The sequence below is a fragment of the Heptranchias perlo genome, unplaced genomic scaffold (genome assembly GCF_035084215.1).
Source record: "Heptranchias perlo isolate sHepPer1 unplaced genomic scaffold, sHepPer1.hap1 HAP1_SCAFFOLD_192, whole genome shotgun sequence".
In the NCBI taxonomy this organism is placed as follows: Eukaryota; Metazoa; Chordata; class Chondrichthyes; order Hexanchiformes; family Hexanchidae; genus Heptranchias; species Heptranchias perlo.
Window position 1 is genome coordinate 517,604 of NW_027139187.1, and position 10,029 is coordinate 527,632.

At 44.4% G+C, this 10,029-nt stretch overlaps 1 pseudogene; it reads left to right on the top strand.

Moving 5' to 3' along the window:
• Positions 1-435: 435 nt before the first annotated feature.
• Positions 436-2,614, top strand: LOC137309935 (E3 ubiquitin-protein ligase TRIM39-like; annotated as a pseudogene).
• Positions 2,615-10,029: the final 7,415 nt, after the last annotated feature.

The window sequence follows — 10,029 nt, forward strand, 5'->3', positions numbered from 1 at the left end:
ACAGAGACTCACACAGACACACACGCCCCGTCACAGAGACTCACACAGACACACACGCCCTGTCACAGAGACTCACACAGACACACACGCCCCGTCACAGAGACTCACACAGACACACACGCCCTGTCACAGAGACTCACACAGACACAAACGCCCTGTCACAGAGACTCACACAGACACACACGCCCTGTCACAGAGACTCACACAGACACACACGCCCCGTCACAGAGACTCACACAGACACACACGCCCTGTCACAGAGACTCACACAGACACACACGCCCTGTCACAGAGACTCACACAGACACACACGCCCCGTCACAGAGACTCACACAGACACACACGCCCTGTCACAGAGACTCACACAGACACACACGCCCGGTCACAGAGACAAAGATAGACAGAGACACAGTAAGTGATCAACACAATCAATCAATGCACAAACATGAACAGATACTGGGATCACGGGAAGAGCAGGAATATCCCAAGGTCTGTTGATAATCTTACACAAGGATCACGGGGGCAGTGATTCATTTCTGTTTAACTCTTTGTTTTTCTCTGGTGTTTCTTCAGTCAGGGTTTAGCTCAGAGGATTCGAGGGTCGAGTTCCTGCACCTCTTTCCTCTCCACAACTCGGAATTGGTCCGAGTCTCAGACTCAGGGCTGGAGGGGGGTCCTGGGGAACTCACAGTGAACATTAACCGAAGGGACATAAGATTCATCCGAATTCTCAGGTCAATCCGCGGTACTGTTTGTAAACTGATGGAGGCTTTAATCAAGCTGTGGGCAGGATGGAACAGTAACAGGAGGGAGAGAGCCCAGGGCACACTCCTGTATTCAGGATGGAACAGTAACAGGAGGGAGAGAGCCCAGGGCACACTCCTGTATTCAGGATGGAACAGTAACAGGAGGGAGAGAGCTCAGGGCACACTCCTGTATTCAGGATGAGACAGTAACAGGAGGGAGAGAGCTCAGGGCACACTCCTGTATTCAGGATGGGACAGTAACAGGAGGGAGAGAGCCCAGGGCACACTCCTGTATTCAGGATGGAACAGTAACAGGAGGGAGAGAGCCCAGGGCACACTTCTGTATTCAGGATGGGACAGTAACAGGAGGGAGAGAGCCCAGGGCACACTCCTGTGAGCTGTGTGTTCCCAGTACAGCCGGTGCTGAGATTGTGGGGCTGGAACTGTGAGTCTGTGGGATGTGTTGTGTGTCGGTGAATCCCCTCCATTGTGTCTGGGAGAACGTGTGCACAGTGCCAGGGGCTTGTGTGATTAAACTGACTGCTACTGTGTGTCTCCACTGCAGTGTTTGCACTGAGTGTACAGCACTGGGACCCACACACTGCTATTTAACAGGGATTCTGATTGAAGGCCATTGATTTAACATGGGATGAATCCAGTCTAAGAGGTAATATGGGGCTGACACTGTCTGGGAAATACTGACACTCCCACCCTGCAGCTGTCAATCATTGATCTGAGTGGAATAACCCTGTCTGACCAATCTCTTCTCTCCTCTCTAGGGCAAAGGTCACCGATGAGCCTGGATCCAAAGACAGTAAACTGGAACTTGGTTCTGTCTGATGATCTGAGATCAGTAACATGGACTGAACAGGAACAGCCCTACCCACCTCACCCAGAGAGGTTTAAAGACCATCCCCAAGTCCTCTGCTCCCAGAGTTTCTCCTCAGGATCCCATTCCTGGGATGTGGAGACTTATGGAAATCGCTGAAGGATAGGGATTGTGTGTGGGAGTGCAGAGAGGGAGAGGAGAGGCTCTTTTCTTGGGAACAGCAGTAAATCCTGGTGTTTATATTTTCATTCTGGTTCTCTCACAGCCGGTCACAATTCCCAGTTCACTGCCCTCCCACTGACCCCATCTAACATCAGGATCCGAGTTCAGTTGGACTACGAGGCCGGGACTCTGTCATTTCACCGGGTCACTGACTCACAGAGACATTTACACACATTTCAAACCACATTCACTGAACCCGTGTTTCCAGCATTTTATTGTCGCAATAAATCCCTAAAACTGTGAAATTAATCCTCACAACTGAGACTCTGATGATGTCATTTCCAGATGTGACACTGTGTTGTGACAATTGATTGTTTTCTTCAGTTGTATAATTTTACTTTAGTTCCATAATTCCCTGGGATTAATCTCAGTAATGAATCGTAGTAACGGCAGGTGTGACTGTATTAATCTCAGTAATGAATCGTAGCAACGGCCGGTGTGACTGTATTAATCTCAGTAATGAATCGTAGCAACGGCAGGTGTGACTGTATTAATCTCAGTAGTGAATGATAGTAGTGACAGTTGTGACTGTATTAATCTCAGTCGTGAATGATAGTAGTGACAGGTGTGACTGTATTAATCTCAGTAGTGAATGATAGTAGTGACAGGTGTTACTGTATTAATCTCAGTCGTGAATGATAGTAGTGAGAGGTGTGACTGTATTATTCTCAGTAGTGAATGATAGCAGTGACAGGTGTGACTGTATTAACCTCAGTAGTGAATGATAGTAGTGACATGTGTGACTGTATTAACCTCAGTAGTGAATGATAGTTGTGACAGGTGTGACCATTATTCTCAGTAGTGAATGATAGTAGTGACAGGTGTGACTGTATTAATCTCAGTAGTGAATGATAGTAGTGACAGGTGTGACTGTATTATTCTCAGGAGTGAATGATAGTAGTGACAGGTGTGACTGTATTAATCTCAGTAGTGAATGATAGTAGTGACAGGTGTGACTGTATTAATCTCAGTAGTGAATGATAGTAGTGACAGGTGTGACTGTATTATTCTCAGTAGTGAATGATAGTAGTGAGAGGTGTGACTGTATTAACCTCAGTCGTGAATGATAGTAGTGACAGGTGTGACTGTATTAACCTCACTAGTGAATGATAGTAGTGACAGGTGTGACTGTATTAATCTCAGTCGTGAATGATAGTAGTGACAGGTGTGACTGTATTAATCTCAGTCGTGAATGATAGTAGTGACAGGTCACGGTCCCTTTAAAGAGCTGCTCTGAAAATCTGAGGCTGGGGTTGAAATTCTTCTTTGGCCGTAGCTCAAAACAGCGATGGTGAATCGACAGCCCGAGTTACACTGACTTCAGTGGAAAGGAAAATCGTGCGGGGTGTAAAATGGGCTGTCCATTCACTATCGCCCGTGTTGCACTAACACCAGAGACTAATTCCACCCCCGGGCTCTCCTGGGCATCGCTGAGAGCTTCTGGGACTGCCCAGGGGGGTAACACATCTGTCCTAAACTAAGTCAATGTATTGATAGATTGGACCAGACTGGGAACTTTTAATCTATGGTTTATGGGGTAATGATTTTTCGTTTATTGGACAGTAAGGTTCCTCCAGGGCTCACGACCAACATGAAATGGTAATATTATGGGATGTTTAACTTCATTAGACACGAGGAAGTGACTGAGTGTGTGAGGTATAAACAGGAAAATTGCCCCACCAATTGGGGTCTACAATCAGTGTCCCAGGTGACCATGGGTGATAATGGGACATTTTGTGATGACCAAAACCAGCGGGTCGGGAAAAAGATGTGTGAGTGACCGGTGAGAAACAAAGATCACCTGGGAACAACCCCCAAAGGACATCAATCAGGGATCAATGCACAATCCAGTGAAAGTCAGGGAAGGGGAGTTAAGAATAGTTCATTGACAGCTTTCTCTTGGAGATGGTTGTGTCCTTGCTTATACTGAACAGTGAGAAGAATATTTTATAACCTGGCCACTACCCGAGACATCGGGACCGTGCAGGGGGAGAGAAGCAAAGACCTCCAGACACCCCCCGATCTGTTGATAAGACAGACTGAAAGTGCAGGAATGGTTTGTATTTGATGTCACGTTTGGGATGATTTTGGGAAACCGCTGTGTGTAAATGTGATATGTTGCGTGTGAGGCAACTCGTATGTGGAATGCATGATGAAGATGCACTGAAGAACGGGTCTCAGACACGCTCAGTCACGTTAACAACATCACTACATGAAATGGTTAATGTGCTCAGGAGAGTGAGGACATCTACTGGGTCACTACTGATCTGAACTTTTTTTAATCAAGGCACTGACACAAACTCCATAAACCGACCAGTTAATGAAACAATCAGGATCGAGTTAAACACACTGGTACCTGTCAGACGGATTGAAATTAAAGTAAAGAGGGACAGAGAATTTGGATTTCCAGAATTCAGGGTTGGGTTTCTTTGAGTTAACAATGAAATTGGGACAACTGAGGGCCGGGGAGAAATAATACTTAGCCTGAATTATCCACAAGATGGATAATGGGAAAAAGGGGAGCTGGAGGATCTTTGAAGTCCAAGATTTCTTGATAATATGGTAGTATTTGGGGGAGCCGAGTTTCTGTAGTTTTCTGTACAATGTATTATGATTTTCTTTGTCTCTATCATGATGTGTAATATTAACCAAATGAAACTTCGATTAGAAGAGCAAATGGCTGGAGATCGGTCTGTGATGCTAACAAGATGAGGACCTTGGATAAGGCCCCCAGGATCCCACAAAGGAGGGGGAGGGAGGGGCTGTTGAAGATTGAGACTGAGAAGTAAGAAGGAAAACCACTTTCTTAGATTACTTCTGTAGTTTAAAACCCCTAATATTGATAGACTGACAGTGCACATGAAACAACGTAATGCTGAGATTGAAAAGGGGACCTCTCCCCTTGGGAATCATGAATGGTGGGAGCTCGTCTATAATGTGGGACAGCACCCTTGGGTGAAAATCATGTCTATACTTTTTGTTATTATTCAGCTTGTTATGATTGGAACACTTTTCTTTCATTTGTTGTATTTGAATGAACTTTTGTGTCGATGTCACGGTGATTAAACTTCTTGTAACAACAATTCTTAACCTTATCTGTGGTGAGTGCAATTCAGATTCATTGAATGATTTAAAGTCAGTTGTTCGATCGCTCACATTGAGTTGAGGGGCGATTGAAGGATTTTGGACTTTTCAATCCCAGTTATTAATTCCCTGCTAAAGGAGCTGAGTTTGGTTCAAAGTATTAATTCAACAAAGGAACTGTTAAACTGACTGTTCAAGGCAGCATGCTGGGAAGGTTGGTCACATTGGAAAAGTCTTATTCAGCAGACTGTCTAGACGGTTCAAGATAAGACAGCGGTGAGGCCTTGAAAGTCTGTGAGAAGCTGTTGTAAACATCAGATGCTGTCGTATCAACTTGTTTTAAACCACGGGAAAGAGAGAGAGTGGGAAAAGGAACAACAGTGTGTTTTGAGCTGATGTACTGAATAAGCCTAATGCCCTCCATGCTGACCGTGTTCCACTGGGTCCTGGTGCTCTGCCTTGCTGATGGTTTCAGATACCAAGTGGGAGAGCATTAATCCAATGTCTTATCACCCTCTTAACCAGCTGGGTTTAGGTGAATGGAGAACATACGGTGAAGGGATGGTATCCCAAAATAAAAATGGCTTTTGTTCTGGTCGGATAATAATCTTGATCAAATGGGAAGTGGAAATTCCTACCTAAAACTTTCTTTAAAATCTTTGGAAAATGTGTACAAACTTTGACTCGAATGGTTCCAGGGATGAGGGACTTCAGTTCCGTGGATAGAATGGAGAAGCTGGGGTTGTTCTCCTTCGAGCAGAGAAGGTTAAGAGGAGATTTGATAGAAATGTTCAAAATCATGAAGGGTTTAAATAATGTAAATAAAGAGAAACTGTTTTTGTTGGTGGAAGGGTTGAGAATTGAAGGCACAGATTTAAGGTGATTGGCAAAAGAATCAAAGGCGACATGAGGATAAACTTTTTTACGCAGCGAGTGGTTATGATCTGGAATGCACTGCCTGAAAGGGTGGTGGGAGCAGATTCAATCATGGCTTTCAAAAAGGAATTGGATAAATGCTTGAAGGGAAAAGATTTGCAGGGTTGCAGGGAAAGAGCGGGGGAATGGGACGAACTGGATAGCTCTAACAAAGAGCTGGCACAGGCTCGATGGGCCGAATGGCCTCCTTCTGTGTTGTAAGATTCTTTGAATTTGCAGAACTGCATGTGTTTGGTCTCTCTTCAGAACTCCAACTGTACTGTTTGAGCAGTGTTCACCAAATTGTACCAGTGTGATAATGTCCGTTCTCCCACACCAGCTCGTTGAGGGCAGAGGTGCCCAGGCAGTTGATGCTTGATGTCTTTCACACCTGAGGATTAATGAATGATAGCTAACCACTGCAAATTTATCACGTGATCATCTACGGTGATTACATGAAAATAAGTCTGTGTGTGTTTTTAACATCACATCCTGGGACTGTGAAAACTGAGACTCGAACCATCTCATTGGTTTCAGAAGTGGTTTTCAAAACCCGAGATAAGACTCCCATCTTCAGGCAGCCTTGCTGACGTCCTTTGTTCTCCCTCTCCCGACCTCGCCCAGCTTTGTTACTCATAATCAGAGCCACTGCTTTGCTGTGACTCAAAGTCAGATTCTGTTGTTATTTTGAGGTTGTTGGGTTTTCACCTGGTGTTTTGGGGATGGCATTCAGCAGTTCTGTCTGTTTATAATTGGGGTCACTGGTTTACCTTGACTGGAAAAGTCAGTTCCCTGTTTATTCCAAGGGGACCTGATGATTTGGGGATTGCACGATTCCATCCACATTTCAATGAATCCCTCAAACTCTTGTCCTTGGTCACAGGAGAAATTGATTTTAAGGCCCCGTTTTTCCCAAAGGAAAAAATTAATGTTTGATTTCCCTGAACACATAAAAATGACAAATTCTTATCCAGTAAGTCCGTGTGCATTATTGTGACATTCAGGCTTTCAGTGTGCGGGAGTACAGCCAGTAGATATACCGAGATATCTTTATTCAAAGGAAAGTAATGAAATGAGTTTGGGAGTTTGCAGTGCAATTCCTGTTGGGTTCATTGCACAGAAGTCGACCGTTATTCAGCATCCAATTGGCAGCCTCACTGTGCACAAGTCCAGTTGGTGTGGGAAATGTAAACTGTCACACAGGGCAGGGGATGGGGGGAGATTTCAGGCCCATTGTTGAAGCAGTGTAGCAGGAGCATTAGAACAGATTGAACCTGAGCTGTAGCCCTCATAGTGCAGGGTGTGTAGAAAAGTGCTGCACATGTTAACTCGGACCTTCACTTAACAGAAGGAAAATCTTGGTGGCCAAACGATGTTTCACCCAGTCCCACCACCAACACAGATTAACTGGCCCTCCATCTCATTACTGTTTGTGGGATCTTGCTGTGTGTAAAATGCTTGCTAGTCATGTAAAATGGTCTTTTCTGGTCCTGTCCATTGCTGTGTTACTAAGGACATTAAAGAGGGTGGGTGAGGAGGGCAGGTTAAGTCCATGTAGTGATGGGTCATTGGTGACTCCAGTCTCCTGCAGCTTGTCTTGTGGAGCGGGGGAGACATTTCCCAGACTTTTTCCCCAAATTGGCTGCAGTTGGTTATTTTTCTAATCCTTTTATCCATGATGGGATACATAATTATTCAGACACAAACAATTCCAGCAAAGATCCTGATTTTTCATCACCAGTTTCCTGCCACAAATATTCTTATTTTTTAACCAAATTATTGTTTTGTAAAGTATTTTCCTTCCCTGTCTGTATGAACAGAGAGAGTGGGCACGGGACCACCTTACTGCCCATGGTCACTCTCCTGATCAGTTTACGACCCCCCCCCGACTTCTTCCAGATCAGAGTCTTGGAATAGAATTCCATCAACAGCAGTTAATGTGAACTCCTTTAAAAAGGACTGGACAAATATTTGGTTAAGAAGGTGACTAATATCCCCCCCAGTGGTCTTGTGGGTAAAGCCAGCACATAAGTATATCAGAACATAAGAAATAGGAGCAGGAGTAGGCCATACAGCCCCTCGAGCCTGCTCCGCCATTCAATAAGATCATGGCTGATCTTCAACCTCAACTCCTCTTTCCCACCCGATCCCCATATCCCTTGATCCCCAGAGTCCAAAAATCTAACGATCTCAGCCTTGAATATATTCAACGACTCAGCATCCACAGCCCTCTGGGGTAGAGAATCCCAAAGATTCATAACCCCTCTGAGTGAAGAAATTCCTCCTCATCTCAGTCCTAAATGGCTGACCTGTTATCCTGAGACTGTGCTCCCTCGTTCGAGACTCTCCAGCCAGGGGAAACAACCGCTCAGCATTTGCCCTGTCAAGTGCCCACAGAAACTTATGTTTCAATGAGATCATCTCTCATTTTTCTAATCTCCAGAGAGTCTAAGACTATTCCACTCAACCTCTCCTCATAGGACAACCCTCTCATCCCAGGAATTAATCGAGTGAACCTTTGTTGCACCGCCTCTAAGGCAAGTATATCCTTCCTTAGATAAGGAGACCAAAACTGTACACAGTACTCCAGGTGAGGTCTCACCAAAGCCCTGTACAATTGTAGTAAGGGTTCCTTACTCTTGTACTCCAACCCCCTTGCAATAAAGGCCAACATGCCATTTGCTTTCCTAATTGCCTGCTGTACCTGCATGTTAACTTTATGTGTTTCTTGTACCAGGAAACCCAAGTCTCTGAACACCAACAATTAATAGTTTCTCACCATTTAAAAAATATTCTGGTTTTCTATTCTTCCCACCCCAAAGTGAATAACCTCACATTTCCCCACATTATACTCTATCTGCCACCTTCTTGCCCACTCACTTACCCTGTCTATATCCCTTTGCAGACTCTTTGTGTTCTCCTCACAGCTTACTTTCCCAACCAGCTTTGTTTCATCAGCAAACTTGGATACATTACATTCGGTCCCTTCATTAAGTCATTAATATAGATTGTAAATAGCTGAGGCCCAAGCACTGATCCTTGCGGCACCCCACTAGTTACAACCTGCCAACCCGAAAATGACCCGTTTATCCCTACTCTCTGTTTTCTGTCCATTAACCAATCCTCTATCCACGTTAATATATTACCCCCAATCCCATGAGCCCTTATCTTGTGTAACAACCTTTACGTTGCACCTCATCGAATGCCTTTTGAAAATCTAAATACACCACATCCACTGGTTCCCCTTTATCTATCCTGCGAGTTGCATCCTCAAAAAACTCTAATAGATTTGTCAAACGCGGTTTCCCTCTCATTAAGCCATGTTGACTCTGCCTTATCACGTTATGATGTTCGAAGTGCCCTGTTACGACTTCCTTACCAATGGATTCCAGCATTTTCCTGACGACTGATGTCAGGCTAACTGGCCTGTAGTTCCCTGTTTTCTCTCCCCCTCCTTTCTTGAATAGTGGGGTCACATTTGCGACCTTCCAATCCGCTGGGACCGTTCGAGAATCTAGGGAATTTTGGAAGATCACAATCAATGCATCCACTATCTCTGCAGCCACCTCCATTAGTACCCTCGGAAGTCGGTCATCAGGTCCAGGGGATTTATCGGCTTTTAGTCCCATTAGTTTCTCAAGTACTTTTTCTCCACTGATAAAAATTACTTTAAGTTCCTCACTCTCATTAGCCCCTTTGCTGGTTTCTACAACTCTCCCAATCCTCAGGCTTACTACTCTTCTTGGCAACATTATAGGCCTCTCCTTTTAATCTAATTCTATCCTTAACTTCTTTAGTTAGCCACAGGTGTGTCACTTTTCCCATGGAGATTTTATTTCTTAATGGAATGTATATTTGTTGAGAAGATTGAAATATTTCTATAAATGTTTGCCATTGCTTTTCAACCGTCACACACTTTAAATTAATTTCCAAATCTACATTAGCCAACTCACCCCTCGTACCTATGTAATTGGCTTTGTTTAAGTTTAAGACTCTAGTTTCTAAGTACATCATTCCCAAACTCAATGTGAAATTCTATCATATTATGATCACTCTTCCCCAGAGGATCCTTTACAGTGAGATTGCTAATTAACCCTGTCTCATTACACAATACAAGATCTAAAATAGCCTGTTCCCTGGTTGGTTCCATGACGTATTGCTCTCGGAAACCATCTCGAGTGCATTCCATGAACTCATCCTCCAAACTACCTTTGCCAATTAGATTTGCCCAGT